The sequence below is a fragment of the Phycodurus eques genome, chromosome 1 (assembly GCF_024500275.1).
Source record: "Phycodurus eques isolate BA_2022a chromosome 1, UOR_Pequ_1.1, whole genome shotgun sequence".
NCBI classification, from domain to species: domain Eukaryota; kingdom Metazoa; phylum Chordata; class Actinopteri; order Syngnathiformes; family Syngnathidae; genus Phycodurus; species Phycodurus eques.
In genome coordinates this window covers 37,272,113-37,289,822 of record NC_084525.1, presented here as the reverse complement: position 1 = coordinate 37,289,822, position 17,710 = coordinate 37,272,113, and the positions used below count along the sequence as shown (strand labels likewise).

Sequence of the window (17,710 nt, the reverse complement as noted above, 5' to 3'; positions counted from 1 at the left end):
TATTAAATGGTGATGTCATCTATTAAGGAAGACAAACTATTCAAAGTCACCTGGCCCTGTGTGAAAAAGTAATGGCCCCCTACACCCAATAACCGGTTAGGTCATCCTCAGCAGCAACAACTGAAATCAAGTGTTTTCTGTCACTGGCAATGAGTCTTTCGCTTTTCTGTGGAGATAGTTTGGTCCACTCTTCCTTTCAGAATTGTTTAAATTCAGCAAAATTGGAGGGTTTTCGAGCATTAACGGCTTTTTTAAGGTCATGCCACTGCATTTCAATCGGATTCAAGTCTGGACTTTGAATAGGCTCCTCCAAAACCATTTTGTTTTTTTGAGCCATTCAGAAGTTGACTTCCTGGTGTCTTTTGGATCCTTATCCTGCTGCAGAACCGAAGTGCGGTTCAGCTTGAGATCACAAACTGATGGCTGAACATTCTCCTTTAGGATTTTCTGTTAAAGAGCAGAATTCATGGTTCCATCAATCACAGCAACTTGTCCAGGTCCTGAAGGAGAAAAGCAGCCCAAGACCATAAAATTACTTCAGATGTGAAAATGTGAGGTTTTTCGAGCATGAACGGCCTTTTTAACTCATTCAGTGCCAGCTGTTTTCTGAGCAGGGAACCCCTAGACTGTCAGGCATTTTCGTGCAATTTCACTTATTTTTCAAGCCCCACAGAATATTGTGTACTATGACAGTGTAAATGCCAAAAGAAAGATCAGACTCTCTTCTTTCATCAGAAAAAAAAGCTTGTCTCTAGCTTACAGTAATCAGCAGTCAAATGTAGGCTACTTTCAGCCAAATCTGTTGCTGTAGGAAAAAAACTGAGAAAACCGCCATTTTGTGAAAGCAGACAGATGAGGCAGAACAATTACTTTGAAACAAATCTTTTTTTGTCTTTAGTGAAAATCTCAAACTTATGAACATAAAACAACACTGATAAAGTACCTTTGAAAGAAAAATAATGTATTTAAAAGTATAACTATGTACAGAATTTACATTAGACAAAAATGCGTGAACAAATGGCACTCCTCCTAATTCTCCTCCTCTACCGTTTGCTCAATAGTCCAGGTTTTTGCGCAATTATCTTGCGCAAAAATCTAGCTTTCTAGCAAATCTAGCAAAGTTTTACCACATCTGGATTTCATTCTTTGGTGATGGTGAATGGGATCTTGTGTGGTTGTCATTGTCCTTGAAACCAGTCCCTACTTCTGCTCAAAGCACAACCTGTGCAGTTTAGGAATATAACTTTCTATAAAAATACATGGTAGTTGAAACTGCTGTAGTGGGACATGGAGGAAAAAAAAGCTTTCAATTACCTTTTTTGTTTGCACTGCTTCTGCTGGATGCATAACCTGTAAGTTTTAAAAAATACATACGATTATTAGAGAATACTTTTTATGGATGACGTGTTTTGCAAAGGTAAAAAAAAAAAAAAAAAAAAATACTTTTCTTTGTCGCAATCCTAAAAGATGTTTGACTTGCGGGTGTTGACGAGCTGGAAATGAAAAATTCAAATCAGTACTGGCGACAGATGTTACATTGTAATGTGAACTAGTGGGACTAAATTATGTTTTTATGTAACAAGGATTGGAGGAGCGCGTTTGCTTGCTAAATGTAGCTATCGCGAGCTGCAAACAAGTTACCTTTGTCTCCATTATCATCCGGAGGAAGCTCTAAATGAAGCTCGGCTGCTTCCAGGCGATCCAGGCATCACACTTCCGGATCCCATTTTCTCAAATCCTGGTCGGCAGATGATCAGCTGGCAAGCGGTCGAGAGCATCTCGCCATATGGCCCGGCACTTTGGGCGATAGCTTTGCAACAAAGGGATCGTTCAGAACCTCACTCTTTTCGTGTCATTCCATTGCATGATCTAAGGTGTCATTCCTGTTTGTCGCAGGAATATTTTTCTTGCCTTGGTACAATAAATTTCTAGTACGGAAAGCTTGTTTTTTTTCTTATTTATTTTTTTTTAAATTTTGTCTTCTCTCTTTTCTGCCATTATGCTAGCCTCTTGTCATTGTCTCTTGCACCCTGCCCCCTCCTTCTTCTTCCACTTGTTCAATCTGAATGGAGGACATTCACCTCAAGGCATTGTTGCCCTCTATAGGGTGCCATTCCTCATTGCAGTTATCCAGAGGCTTGACGATCACACACAAACTGGACAAGACCCTGCCCCACCCATCCCTGTTAAAAAACGCCATTGAGGTCTTTAGACGGCATTGGCAGGGAATAGCTTGATTCTTGAATGACGTCTTTGGACGGCATTGGCAGGGAGTTAAGGTCATGCCACTGCATTTCAATCGGATTCAAGTCTGGACTTTGAATAGACTCCTCCAAAACCATTTTGTTTCTTGGAGCCATTCAGAAGTTGTCTTGCTGGTGTGTTTTGGATCGTTATCCTGCTGCAGAACCCAAATGCGTTTCAGCTTGAGGTCACAAACTGATGGCTGAACATTCTCCTTTAGGATTTTCTGTTAAAGCGCAGAATTCATGTTTCCATCAATCACAGCAAGTTGACCAGGTCCTGAAGGAGCAAAGCAGCCCAAAACCATCACACTACTTCAGATGTTTTTTTGTTAAAGTAAGATGAGCCTTTATGTTCTTTTTCGTCAGCAATGGTTTTCGCCGTGGAACTCTGCCATCAATGCCATTTTTACCCAGTCTCATCCTTATTGTTGTCATGAACACTGACCTTAACTGATGCAAGGGAGGCCTGCAATTCTTCAGAATGGACGCAAACTCTGGACAACACCCACCCATATAGCCAGGACAGTGAGAAAGTCAGAGTAAGCATGTCATTAACAATATTTGTTAAAGTAATTTAATTATAGTCAGTTAGCACCCATTATTTCTGTCATGTTGTAACGTTGATTTGACCTAAACTTATGTCAGTGGCCAAAATGCCCCATAGAGGTCATTGATGTTTTAGCTTTTGTTTAAAATGCTGGAGAATAATTTTGAAGATACAGTACTCAGTATATAATACACAAGTATATACAATAAATGAACAAGTCATGGAAATAGACACATTGCTCCATGTTGTGATCAGATCGGTTATCGTTTTTTTTTTTTAAACTTACTGATCGGTGATCGGCCCCAAAAATCCCGATCGTGTAAAGCTTACATTTAACAAGGGGAGAAATAAAAATTATTTTTATTATTTTTTTAAAACTGCCCCTCCTTTAGCCGTCACCTTATCGTGGTGGAGGGGTTTGTGTGTCCCAATGATCCTAGGAGGTAAGTTTTTCTGGGGCTTTATGCCCCTGGCAGGGTCACCCATGACAAACAGGTCCTAGGTGAGGGACCAGACAAAGCACAGCTCAAAGACCCTTTATGAAGATGACAAACGATGGACTTGGTTTTCCCTTGCCCGGACGTGGGTCACCGGGGCCCCCCACTGGAGCCAGACCTGGTGGCCGGGCCTCCACCCATGGGGCCCGGGCGGGCACAGCCCGAAAGGGTAACGTGAGTCCCCCTTCCCATTGGCTCACCACCAGAAGCTGGCTCTAGGGACGTGGAATGTCACCTCTCTGGCAGGGAAGGAGCCCGAGCTGGTGTGTGAGGTCGAGAAGTTCCGACTAGATATAGACGGACTCGCCTCCACACACAGCTTGGGCTCTGGTACCTGTCCTCTCGAGAGGGGTTGGAATCTCTTCCACTCCGGAGTTTCCCACGGTGAGAGGTGCCGAGCAGGTGTGGGTATACATATTGCCCCCCGGCTTGGCGCCTGTACGTTGGGGTTCACCCCGGTGGACGAGAGGGTAGCCTCCCTCCGCCTTCGGGTGGGGGGACGGGTCCTGACTGTTGTTTGTGCCTATGCACCAAACAGCAGTTCAGAGTACCCACCCTTTTTGGAGTCCTTGGAGGGGGTGCTGGAGAGCGCTCCCGCTGGGGACTCCATCGTTCTGCTGGGAGACTTCAATGCTCACGTGGGCAATGACAGTGAGACCTGGAAGTGATTGGGAGGAACGGCCCCCCGATCAGAACCCGAGCGGTGTTTGATTATTGGACTTCTGTGCTCATCACTGATTGTCCATAACGAACACCGTGTTCAAGCATAAGGGTGTCCACACGTGCTCTTGGCACCAGGACACCCGAGGTCGCAGTTCAATGATAGACTTTGTGGTCGTGTCATTGGAATTGCGGCCGCATGTCTTGGACACTCTGGTGAAAGAGAGGCGCGGAGCTGTCAACTGATCACCACCTGGTGGTGAGTTGGTTCCGATGGTGGGGGTAGATGGGAAGACATCCTCAATTCCACCGACACGTCTTCCCATGAGGAAGCAGAGTGTGGGTTCTCTGAGGCGGGCTCTCCTATCTCTGGGTTTGAGGTCACCGAGGTAGTTAAAAAGCTCCTCGGTGGCAAGGCCCCGGGGGTGGATGAGATTCGCCCGGAGTTCCTAAAGGCTCTGGATGTTGTGGGGCTGTCCTGGTTGACACGCCTCTGCAACATCGTGTGGACATGGGGGACAGTGCCTCTGGATTGGCAGACCGGGGTGGAGGTGTGTTCCAACTACAGGGAGATCACACTCCTCAGCCTCCCTGGTAAGATCTATTCAGGGGTGCTGGAGAGGAGTCGAATCTCAGATTCAGGAGGAGCAGTGTGGTTTTTGTCCTGGCCGTGGAACAGTGGACCAGCTCTACACCCTCGGCAGAGTCCTCGAGGGTGCATGGGAGTTCGCCCAACCAGTCTACATGTGTTTTGTGGACTTGGAGAAAGCGTTCGACCGTGTCCCTCGGGGAGCCCTGTGGCGGGTGCTTCGGGAGTATGGGGTACCGAACCCCCTGATACAGGCTGTTCGGTCCCTGTGCGACCGGAGTCAGAGTTTGGTCTGCATATCCGGCAGTAAGTCGGACTCGTTCCCGGTGAGGGTTGGACTACGCCAAGGCTGCGTTTTGTCTCCGATTCTGTTCATAACTTTTATCGACAGAATTTCAAGGCGCAGCCGAGACGTAGAGGGGGTCCGGTTTGGTGGTCTCAGTATTGCATCTCTGCTTTTTGCAGATGATGTGGTTCAGTTGGCTTCATCAAGCCGTGACCGCCAACTCTCACTGGAGCAGTTCGCAGGAGAGAGTGAAGCGGCTGGGATGAGAATCAGCACCTCCAAATCTGAGACCATGGTCCTCAGTCGAAAAGGGTGGCGTGCCCTCTCCAGGTCGGGGATGAGATCCTGCCCCAAGTGGAGGAGTTCAAGTATCTTGGGTTCTTGTTCACGAGTGAGGGAAGAATGGAATGGGAGATCGACAGGTGGATCGGTGCAATGTCTGCAGTGATGCGGACTTTGTATCGGTCCGTTGTGGTAAAGACTGAGCCGGAAGGCGAAGGTCTCAATTTACCGGTCGATCTACGTTCCTACCCTCACCTATGGTCACGAGCTGTGGGTCGTGACTGAAAGAACAAGATTCCGGATACAAGCGGCCGAAATGAGTTTCCTACGCAGGGTGTCCGGGCTCTCCCTTAGAGAGAGGGTGAGAAGCTCGGTAATCCGGGAGGATCTCAGACTAGAGCCGCTGCTACTCCACATAGAGAGGAGCCAGATGAGGTGGCTGGGCCATCTGATTCGGATGCCTCCCGGACGCCTCCCTGGTGAGGTGTTCCGGGCATGTCCCACCGGGAGGAGACCCCGGGGACGACCCAGGACACGCTGGAGAGACTGCGTCCTTCGGCTGGCCTGGGAACGCCTCGGGATCCTCCCGGAAGAGCTGGATGAAGTGGCTGTGGAGAGGGAAGTCTGGGCGTCCCGGCTAAAGCTACTGCCCCCGGATCATTTTAGTCTGATTTCATGTCAGACAGTCAGGGGGGGAAATGACTGCATATGCTTTTTCTGTTGTGTGCACCTTGGCCTCTTATGGGCAGTGTAATGTGATGCATGCATGGAGTTACATGTTTGCAGTAAGCTAAAAAATAATTGAAGATGAATGTCGCGATAAAACATTAATTTCACTACTTTTGTACAGATTAGGAAGTATATATCCCTGTGAGTATTGTTATATTACCTGTTTATGTGTTACTACAGAGTTTGAGTGTAAATATTTGAAGGGAAATCCCACCTCTGATGTCATGTTGATTCTATCTTGCCCATCAATGGGGTTGTCCATTGACTGCTCGTAATAAGATTACAATTTCTAAAACGATCATTTGTGCCACGCAAGAGAGCTTGAGGAAGACCAAAGAGGAGGTTGATAGATGTAATGAGGGAAGTTGGTGTTCGAGAGGAGTATGCAGGAGATATGCTTACATGGAAAAGGATGACAAGCTGTGACGACCCCTAACGGGATAAGCTGAAAGGAAAAGAAGAAGTCTGACATAGTGCAATCGTGAACGACCAAATTTGTCTTGTCGTCTGACCCATGCATAAACTGTGCCAATTTTGTAAACTATCGGCTCTCTGTTTGCAGCCAATATAGTGGTAGCGGTACAGGTCAATAGGGATGCGATTTGAAGCATGGAAGCCGGAATTTGTTTTCTGTCAAAATCAATTAAGAAAAAAAATCTTCCTGACCCCAAACTTTTATTAATCAGCAGCCCAGCCATATCGAAACTTTCTTTTGTAATTTTAAATTTACGTGAACTTAAAAAAAACTTAGCACAGTAGCTTCCATTAAAAGATGGCAAAATTTAGCTAAAACACAAATATGGATATTAAGTAAGATTCTATATAAACAATGAGAAGCACATCTCCATTTACAAAGTAAAGTATTAGCATGGCTATCTAGAAAAATGGCTATCTAGAAAAATAAGGGTGCTATTTATGTAGGTACTAATTGTTTCTGTTGCTCTGCAACTTGAGGAGTGGGAGAAGTGGAATATTAAGAATTTGATCTGCTAGGAAAAGACTCTCACTGGGCCGCCTTATATTTATTTTATAGCTTGTGGTCTTCATTATGATCTGTAAAGGCTGTTAACGTTCCCAATGTCCAGATCAATAATAATAACTATACATACAAAAAAAAAAAAACACTCAGTGCCAATAAGTGGCTGAGGGAAGCTGTCAGCACCAACCCACACCCATTCTCATGAATCCCATCAGTCCACCGTGTATTTTAAAATTATTAGCAGCATTTCAGATTATTTTAGTTGAAGAGGTACACATTTCTCTGACACTGTTTCTTCTTTAAATGGCCGATGCCATCAAAAAAAATAATAATAATTCTTCTTGTTTTATGCATAAAATGGGTAAAAACGAGTCTGTGATCCGGTTTAGTTTTGACATCTATGCATCAAATATATTAGTATTATAATTATTATATATTATTATTATATTGTGGTGGCACGTTGGACAACTGGTTAGCACATCTGTCTCACAGTTCTAAGACCCGGGTTCAAATCTGGCCTCACCTGTGTGGAATTTGCGTGTTCTCCCTGTACCCGTGTGAGTTTTCTTCAGGTACTCCGGTTTCCTCCCACATCCCAAAAACATGCATGGTAAGCTAATTTAAAACTCAAAATTGCCCATAGGTGTGAATGTGAGTGTGAATGGTTGTCTGTCTGTATGTGCACAGCGACTGGCTGGCGACCAGTACAGGGAGTAACCCGCCTCTCGCCCAAAGATAACTGGGATAGGCCCCAGCACACTTGCGAGCCTAGTGCGGATAAGCGGTACAGAAAATGAATAAAGGAGTGAATGTTGTCACAAGGAAAACAGTCAGTCTTGTACTCCGCCGCCATGGCCTGTATGCACGCTCACCACACAAGACTCCATTGCTGGGGGTGGGGGTGGGGGACATTTGGACACGGCAGTTGAATGAGTGGCACTGCACATCACCCTAAAAAGTGTGTGTGTATGTATATGTGCGTGGATATATATATATATACACAGTATATACACACATATATATACTTTGTGTGTGTGTGTGTGTGTGTGTAATTAAGTACAACATAGTTCTCTCTGTGTGTGTGTGTGTGTGTATATATATATATATATATATATATATATATATATATATATATATATATATATATATATATATATATATATATATATATCCATCCATCCATCCATCCATCCATCCATTTTCTGAGCTGCTTCTCCTCACTAGGGTCGCAGGCGTGCTGGAGCCTATCCCAGCTGTCATCGGGCAGGAGGCGGGGTACACCCTGAACTGGTTGCCAGCCAATCTCTGGGCACATAGAAAAAAACAACCATTCGCACTCACAGTCATGCCTACGGGCAATTTAGAGTCTCCAATTAATGCATGTTTTTGGGATGTGGGAGGAAACCGGAGTGCCCGGAGAAAACCCACGCAGGCACGGGGAGAACATGCAAACTCCACACAGGCGGGGCCCGGGGTCCTCAGAACTGTGAGGCTGACGCTCTAACCAGTCGGCCACCGTGCCGCCCTATATAGTCTTCTTTTTGACAGTTTTTTTTTTTTTTTTTTTTTTTTTTAAGTGTTTTTTTTTTTTAGATATATATATATATATATATATATCTAAAAAAAAAAAAAAAACTGTCAAAAAGAAGACTAGACGAACTCTGTAGACCTAAAGTAGCAGTTGTTTGAAGGTTTATATAAACGTATCGATGCTAATTTCTGTTCATCCATACATGGCATTTAGCATTGTGTCTGCATTAAGATATCAGATTTTCATTAGGTGAAATTAAATGGTTTGTTTGAACATTTTATTTTTAAATTAATATACAGTTTTATTCTTGTTTGTTTTTGTGTCGTTTTTACAGTAAATTTCAACTGGGAGTGACAAATACACGGCTTAAAGCACGCATGCTTTGTCTCGTACTTGGAGAACCATGGAAGTGAGAAAGTCTCCCATTTCTTGACAGTGAGAGAGTGAAAACACGTATTAAGGAATACGTTATTTGTTTTTTAATAGGTTTAAATGTATTAAAGTGTGTGTGTGGGGGGAGTAAAACCTTTTTAAAGGTTTTTTTAAGATCTCTATCGCAGATTTTCACCTATACGGTTGGGTCTGGCATGTATCCCCTTCAATAGATGGGAGATCACTGTTTTTTTATTGTTCCTGAAGAATTTGCATACAAAGTATTTCATAAAATGAAATCACATGTAACAATACTATAAGAGCACACATTTGACAGATTGAGCACCAGAAGCATGTTGCTGTCATGTTGAAGGGGACAAAATCTCAACTTCTGCAGTACATCAGCATAATAAAGGGTTTTCTACAGCAAACTAAGTCAAAATATCCTCGCAGCATGTCAATATCAAACAACGATTGAACAAGCCACGTTTACACAAAGTTCACACTGACGTCATGAGTTTACACCAAAATGTTTACCGACACACAAATCTGAATCAGTTCAGTAACAATCTTTTATTGTTAGTCATCTGCACAAAACAGGACATTCACAATCTAAAGTTGTCGACACTTGGCTCTTCGAAAATGACTCAGACTTTTTTACAGGAAATACACATTTCCTCTGTATAGGCCCTCAAGAGGAACTGAAACTTTTGTCAGTAAGGTTAATGCAAGACAAAATGGGTCTATCAATGCCCTCAGCATCAACTTAAATTCTCACCACAAGGAGTTCCTTAGTCGCACAACATGAGTCCCGCTTCGGTCACATCTCAGCAGCTTCCTGTAGAAATGAAAAATGAGACAAACATGAGTCATAGGTTGGCCGTGATTGAATTTAAGCAAGATTTTCTTGTGTCCCTGAGCTGGTCTTCTTTGCAAATCCTTAATCCATTTTGTGGATGTCTTTAAAGAGAAAAATGTACGATTTTCTGATGCAGATAACCCTGATTGATTATGGACACTTTTTAACAAGGAAAGAGAGAGAAAAAGGAAACCCTGGATTGTTTTGTTCCAGGACCTTATTGAGTAAATGTGGACCACAAATCTAGACATGTTTTTGTTCATTCTGGGAAGTCCCTCTGCTTTAATAAACCCCAGCATATTTGCCTTCTGGTCGCAGGTTTGCCTCAAGTAGCAGCAAGTGTTTCTGGTTCTGTTAGATCGGATCAGCAACAGAAATCCCGGACCCTCCTTTCCTTCCGCTCCCACTCCAAAGTAGCTTACAACATTTGCGATTTATGACTGTGGCTGTAATGTCATCAGTCACGCAGCCTGATTTCCGCTTAACTGCTGAACTTCAGCAGAAGGACAGACCAAAATGTACCCCGGTTGTTGTTGTAAACAGCATTTAACATCAGCACCGGTTGTGAGAGCATTAAAGAAACTATTCATCCCATTCCAGCTTTTATTTTTGATTGGGGGGGCCACATTTTGCATCAAATCAGGTTGATGTCTAATGCGGCGTCTCTTTCTAAAAGACTGCTGCCCTAATCCGTGATATTGACACATTATGTTATTTGAGGGGAAGGTTTCACTTCTGTACAGCAGCTGCATACACTACAAGGAACAGAAGAGCGAGGAGGGGAAGAAAAAAAAGATTTAACATAAACCAGATGTGCTTAACCCAATTTTGTGTTTGTCAAATATCAGATTACCTCATAAACTTCAATGAATGATCTCATCTATTTTCTGTTATTTTTCTGAATTGTTACATCCCCTTTAACTCAACCATCCACTCCCTTTTTACCTCATAGTGCTACTTTGTTTTTATTGCTTTTATAATTTAAAAAGAATTCTTCAAATTTTCTACTTTTGCCTCAAGCTTGAAATATGGTTTGTCTCACCCATCTACCATCTCCCTATTCAGTGTCACTGTTGGCGTGCTTTATCTGAATAAGATTTTGCTTATTTGGCTTATCTAATTCCTGGCCATTATAAGCAATCAATGATCCCACCTAGAGAGATGAAGGAGGAGTATTTAAACCAACACCACCACCTCTATATTTAAATCCCAAGGGAGCTATATTTCGCTGCTTCATAGCAGTGGCTTCCTCTGCTTGATTAAAGCGGGATAAGATTGACCACTCCCTGGGTGAGTGGCTGAATGATGGAGCATATAGCTTCATCTTGTTGTTTGCTTTTGGCTATTGTAGACTTCGACTTCAACAAATTATGAATCCAAAGTCAGTTATTTGTGGACAACAATAAATGAAATGAATGACCTTAATGGTAAAATGATTACCGTGTGCCAATCATTATTTTTCTGTGAGTTAGCTGAATTAGCTTTTAGCTAACACACCCTTAGGCATTTTTTTCTGTCCCAAAAGAAGGCAGAGTTGTACACCTGTACCATTCTGACCATTTCTACTTGTGGCTATGCTGTGGCCCCCACTGACTCAAAAATCCTTTTGTGTGTGTGTGTGTATGTGCGTGTGTGTGTGTGTGTGTGTGCGTGTGTGTGTGTGTGTGTGTGTGTGTGTGTGTGTGTGTGTCTGTAGTACATGTATGTACGTGTGTTTTGTTGTTATTTGTTTTTCTTAAATATTTTTTTTTCTGCAGTACAAAGTAAAAATGCAGAATGCAGGAGTCCCTTTTTGATATCAACACCACACACGCAGAAAAGCAATCTGGTGTATCCGGTCAAGTGCAGTGACGAATGCATAGATGCATATACATTGGGGAAACCAAGCAACCACTGAGCAGACGCATGGTACAACATCCATCCATCTTCTACCGCTTATCCGAGGTCGGGTCGCGGGGGCAGTAGCTTTAGCAGGGACGCCCAGACTTCCCTTTCCCCAGCCACTTCATCCATCTCTTCCGGGGGGATCCCGGGGCGTTCCCAGGCCAGCCGAGAGACGTAGTCTCTCCAGCGTGTCCTGGGTCGTCCCCGGGGTCTCCTCCCGGTGGGATGTGCCCGGAACACCTCACCGGGGAGGCGACCGGGAGGCATCCGAATCAGATGCCCCAGCCACCTCATCTGGCTCTTCTCGATGTGAAGGAGCAACGGCTCTACTCTGAGATCCTCCCGGATAACCAAGCTTCTCACCCTATCTCTAAGGGAGAGCCCGGACACCCTGTGGAGGAAACTCATTTCGGCCGCTTGTATCCGGGATCTCGTTCTTTCGGTCACGACCCACAGCTCGTGACCATAGGTGAGGGTAAGAACGTTGATCGACCGGTAAATCGAGAGCTTCGCCTTTAGGCTTAGCTCCTTCTTTACCACAACGGATTGATACAAAGTCCGCATCACTGCAGACGTTGCACCGATCCGCCTGTCGATCTCCCGTTCCATTCTTCCCTCACTCGTGAACAAGACCCCAAGATACTTGAACTCCTCCACTTGGGGCAGGATCTCATCCCCGACCCGGAGAGGGCATGCCACCCTTTTCCGACTGAGGACCATGGTCTCAGATTTGGAGGTGCTGATTCTCATCCCAGCCGCTTCACACTCCGCTGCGAACTGCTCCAATGAGAGTTGGCGGTCACGGCTTGATGAAGCCAACAGAACCACATCATCTGCAAAAAGCAGATATGCGATACTGAGGCCACCCAACCGGACCCCCTCTACGCCTCGGCTGCGCCTAGAAATTCTGTCCATAAAAGTTATGAACAGAATTGGTGACAAAGGGCAGCCTTGGGGGAGTCCAACCCTCACCGGAAAACGAGTCCGACTTACTGCCGGACCATATGCGGACCAAACTCTGACTCCGGTTGGACAGGGACCGAACAGCCCGTATCAGGGGGTTCGGTACCCCATACTCCCGAAGCACCCCCCACAGGACCACCCGAGGGACACTGTCGAACGCCTTCTCCAATTCCACAAAACACATGTAGACTGGTTGGGCGAACTCCCTTGCACCCTCGAGGACCCTGCCGAGGGTGTAGAGCTAGTCCACTGTTCCACGGCCAGGACAAAAACCACACTGCTCCTCTTGAATCTGGGATTCAACTTCCCGACGGACTCTCCTCTCCAGCACCCCTGAATAGACCTTACCAGGGAGGCTGAGGAGTGTGATCCCCCTGTAGTTGGAACACACCCTCCGGTCCTCCTTCTTAAAAAGGGGGACCACATCCCAGTCTGCCAATCCAGATGCACTGTCCCCGATGTCCACGCGATGTTGCAGAGGCGTGTCAACCAGGACAGCCCTACAACATCCAGAGCCTTGAGGAGCTCCAGGCGAATCTCATCCACCCCCGGGGCCCTGCTTTTTAACCACCTCGGTGACCTCAACCCCAGAGATAGGAGAGCCCGCCTCAGAGAACCCAGACTCTGCTCCCTCATGGGAAGGCGTGTCGGTGGAATTGAGGAGGTCTTCGAAGTATTCTCCCCACCGGCTCACAACGTCCCGAGTCGAGGTTAGCAGCGCCCCATCCCCACTATACACATGTTGATGGTGCACTGCTTTCCCCTCCTGAGACATCGGATGGTGGACCAGAATTTCCTCGAAGCCGTCCGGAAGTCTTTCTCCATGGCCTCACCGAACTCCTCCCATGCCCGAGTTTTTGCTTCAGCGACCACCAAAGCTGCATTCCGCTTGGCCAGCCGGTACCCATCAGCTGCCTCAGGAGTCCCACAGGCCAAAAAGGCCCGATAGGACTCCTTCTTCAGCTTGACGGCATCCCTCACCATTGGTGTCCACCAACGGGTTCGGGGATTGCCGTCACGACAGGCACTGACCACCTTACGGCCACAACTCCGGTCGGCCGCCTCAGCAATGGAGGCGCGGAACATGGTCCAATCGGACTTGATGTCCCCCGTCTCCCCCGGAACATGAGCAAAGTTCTGTCGGCGGTGGGAGTTGAAACTCCTGACAGGGGATTCCGCCAGACATTCCCAGCAGACCCTCACAATACGTTTGGACCTGCCACGTCGGACCGGCATCTTCCCCCACCATCGGAGCCAACTCACCAGCAGGTGGTGATCAGTTGACAGCTCCGCCCCTCTCTTTACCCAAGTGTCCAAGACATGCGGTCGCAAGTCCGATGACACGACCACAAAGTCGATCATCGAACTGCGACCTAGGGTGTCCTGGTGCCAAGTGCACGTGTGGACACCCTTATGCTTGAACAAGGTGTTCGTTATGGATCCGTGACGAGCACAGAAGACCAATAACAGAACACCGCTCGGGTTCTGATCGAGGGGGCCGTTCCTCCCAATCACGCCCTTCGAGGTCTCACTGTCATTGCCCACGTGAGCATTAAAGTCCCCCAGCAGAACGATGGAGTCCCCAGCGAGAGCGCTCTCCAGCACCCCCTCCAAGGACTCCAAAAAAGGTGGGTACTCTGAACTGGTGTTTGGTGCATAGGCACAAACAACAGTCAGGACCCGTCCCCCCACCAGAAGACGGAGGGAGGCTACCCTCTCGGGCTCCTTCCCTGCCAGAGAGGTGACATTCCACGTCCCGAGAGCCCGCTTCTTTCGTCAAGGTCCCCGCCTTTGGCCACCGCCCAGCTTGCACTGCACCCGACCCCTATGGCCCCTCCCACAGGTGGTGAGCCCATGATAAAGGGGACCCACGTTACCCTTCCGGGCTGTGCTTCGAGCCCCACCTCCAGGCCTGGCTCCAGAGGGGGGCCCCGGTGACCCGCGTCCGGGCAAGGGAAAACGTAATCTAATCATTTATCTCATCATAGGGGTCTTTGGAGCCATGCTTTGTCTGGTCCCTCACCTAGGACCTGTTTGCCATGGGTGACCCTGCCAGGGGCGTGAAGCCCCAGACAACTTAGCTCCTAGGATCATTGGGACACACAAACCCCTCCACCACGATAAGGTGACGGCTCAAGGAGGGGGCATGGTACAACACAGATGGGCAAACTCCTCAGGTCAAAACACAGCTGTCTATCTGCACCTCCAAGAGACAAGGGGTGAGAGAGGCCATATAAACAAAGGTGGAAAAAACAGAGGAGGGGGTCTTACGACATCACCTACTTACCAGAATCAGAATCATCTTTATTTGCCAAGTATGTCCAAAAAACAGGAATGTGTCTCCGGTAGTTGGAGCCGCTCTAGTACGACAACAGACAGTCAATTGACAGAGAACACTTTTGAGACATAAACACATTGACAAAAAACAGTCACTGAGCAATAACGGGTTGCTAGTTATCTGATAATGCCGGTACATTTATTTATTTTGGGACAATTGTGCAAAAGATGCAGAGTCCTCTAGCATTTAGAGCAGTTCGAATGACTAATATTGCAATAATCCGGTGCAATGACCATTGTGCATAGGGCGCCGAGACTTCAAGGAGTGTATGCGGTTTAAAGTGACGAGTAGCGCGACAATCTGGGACAATGTTGATTGTGCAAATGTTACAGATACTCCTCAATCAGTGTGCAAATGGAGCAGATGCTACTCTGGCATGAGTGGCCAGTATTGGTCAACAACAGATATGCAAATAGTGCAGTGTGGCGAGACTACTACAGTGAGTGCACGAGTAATATATAATTGGCCCCACAGAAATGTGACAACGAACTCAAGTAAAAAAATTGCCAGCATGTTGTAATGTAATTGTAGGTTAGGTCTTTAAGAAGTTGATCGCAAGAGGGAAGAAGCTGTTGGAATATCTGCTCGTTTCGGTAGCGCCTACCTGAGGGAACAATGCTTTCCTTTCATCCATTCCAAAGAAACTCAATAAGTCTGCCTCCAACAAACAACACGGCCTCCTTGACTGTTAGGTAACATCACAACCACTTTACAACTAAAAGGGATATCAATGAGGGAGTTTCCACCCAAACACGCTGGTGGACAGACAATGGTCTCTCAGCCGGACGGCTTAACATCTCTCCCCCTTTTTTGCGATCCAAAAGAATGATTCCATACGTGGTGTGGAGCAAGGCCTCTGAGTTGAAGCATAAATAGTTGAGTTTTCCACACAAACACTGGCTCGTGCATCCTAACTAAGCCTTGTTGCATGAACTGAAGCCTGCTCAGATGAGAGGCGAAACGTCTTCTAAGACAAACAACAGATTTAATGCCCTGAGAATGAAATGACCTGGATGAATGAGAATATTCACAGGCAAAAAAAAAAAAATCAACTATGACTAAAGAAAATGAGCTATTCTACTGCCCACACTGCTCTTCTTACAAATAAGGTTCCATGTGCTCTATTGAAGTCGAGTGCAAGTCACACTGTTTGAAACATTATGGTATTTTTTACACATCGACTTGGATAACCCCTTGGAATTTCAACCAGTACGAATGTATTGGTGGATATTTTCAACTGTAACTAAAAACAACTGACACAATCGGAGTGGTTCCCCCAGAAAAAAACAAAAGGGTGAGTAGGTCTTTCGAGAAATAATGATATATAATTATATATATATATAATATATATAATAATATATATATAATTTTGCTCAAATTAGAAGGCATTTTTTAACCTTTTTAGGTGATATCACACAAAAACATTATATTACTACAATTCTCCAAAACGCATTATCTGATTTTCAAAATTCTTGGTGTGTTGCACTCAGCTTGAGTGGCCATTCCAACCAGACTCAGCATTTTGGCACACTGTCATTTTTGGGAAATCTTTTCACGTTACTGCTATCAGTGTAGCACATGTTGATGTTGCAATATTTGCCCACTCTTCTTTGCAAAAACTCTCTAAATCTGTCACATTGCGGGGGCATTTCCTGTGTACACCCCTTTTCAGATTACCCCACAGATATTTGATTAGATTCACATCTGGACTCTGGCTCGGGCATTCCAAAACCTTAATCTTCGACGAAGCCATTCTTTTTTTAATTTTTTTTATTTAATTTTTTTTATTTGGATGTGTGTCTTTGTCATGCTGAAAGATTAAATTGCTCTTCAGCTACAGCTTCTTAGCAATAGCCACAATGTTTGGTGCTGAAACTGACCCGTATTTGGAACAGTTTATTTTTCCTCCACCTTGACTAAATCCCCAGTTCCAACTGAAAAACAAACAAAACAAAACAAAAAAAACAGCCCCAAACCATGATGCACCATGCTTCACTCTAAGTATGGAGTTCGTTCTTTTGGTGATGAGCAGTCTTGTTTGTGCTAAACATACCTTTTGGTATTCTAACCAAAAAGTGTACCTTGCTTTCATCTGACCATAACAAATTTTTCCATATGCGTTTGAAAGATTTCAAGTGTGAATTTGCAAAATGGTTTGGATGTTTTTCTTTAAGGTAATACGTATTTATCCAGTACTATATACAAAAGTCTTAGGCCCCCAAAAGATTTATGTTGTTTTGTTTTGTTTTTTTATGAAAAGAATCTGAATTGTACTGTTCACATTACCATGAAAAAATCAGATATGCATATCACTTTGGGCAAAAAAATCGGAATTGACCTGCAGTGTGAACATTTACAAATGTGGAAATAAGTCTGATATGTATCAGACACAAGTGCAGTATGGGCGCTTTATGCACCTGGTATTTTTGGATACTTAAAGTACACTGTATATGATTAGCTTCCTTCTTTATTGTCTCACAATTAATTCACAAGGACCTGCTAGCTAAGGATACCTAGAATTTACTACAGCTTCCCACTTCAATATCATTGTACAAATCAAACCTGTACTCAGAATTAGGGGTAGGACCCAATAAGGTTTTTAAATTCTTCTTATTCCTATTGAACATCTACATCCCTTTTATTATTGCTTTGTTTTCTTCAATCTTTGTCTTATAGTCTACTTTGATTTGTTTTCACATTCTGTATGTTCAATAAAGATGGTTTAAAAAAAAAAAATCATCCATCCATTCTCTCGACACCGCTTATCCTGTTCAGGGTTTTAGGATGCTGGAGCCTATCCCAGGTGAGTTTTGGCGAAAGGGGCGATACACCCCAAACTGGTCGCAAGTCAGTTCTAGGGCACATACAGAGACAGGCAACTATTCAGACTCACATTCACACCATCACTGAGTGGGAACTGAACCCACGCTGGCTTCACTGAAGTCATG

General features: G+C 45.1%; 1 protein-coding gene across 1 annotated transcript in view; it reads left to right on the top strand.

Moving 5' to 3' along the window:
• Positions 1-17,710, top strand: part of mgat5 (alpha-1,6-mannosylglycoprotein 6-beta-N-acetylglucosaminyltransferase) — a 122,288-nt gene that overhangs the window by 36,807 nt on the left and 67,771 nt on the right. The gene's annotated exons all lie outside the window — the stretch shown is intronic.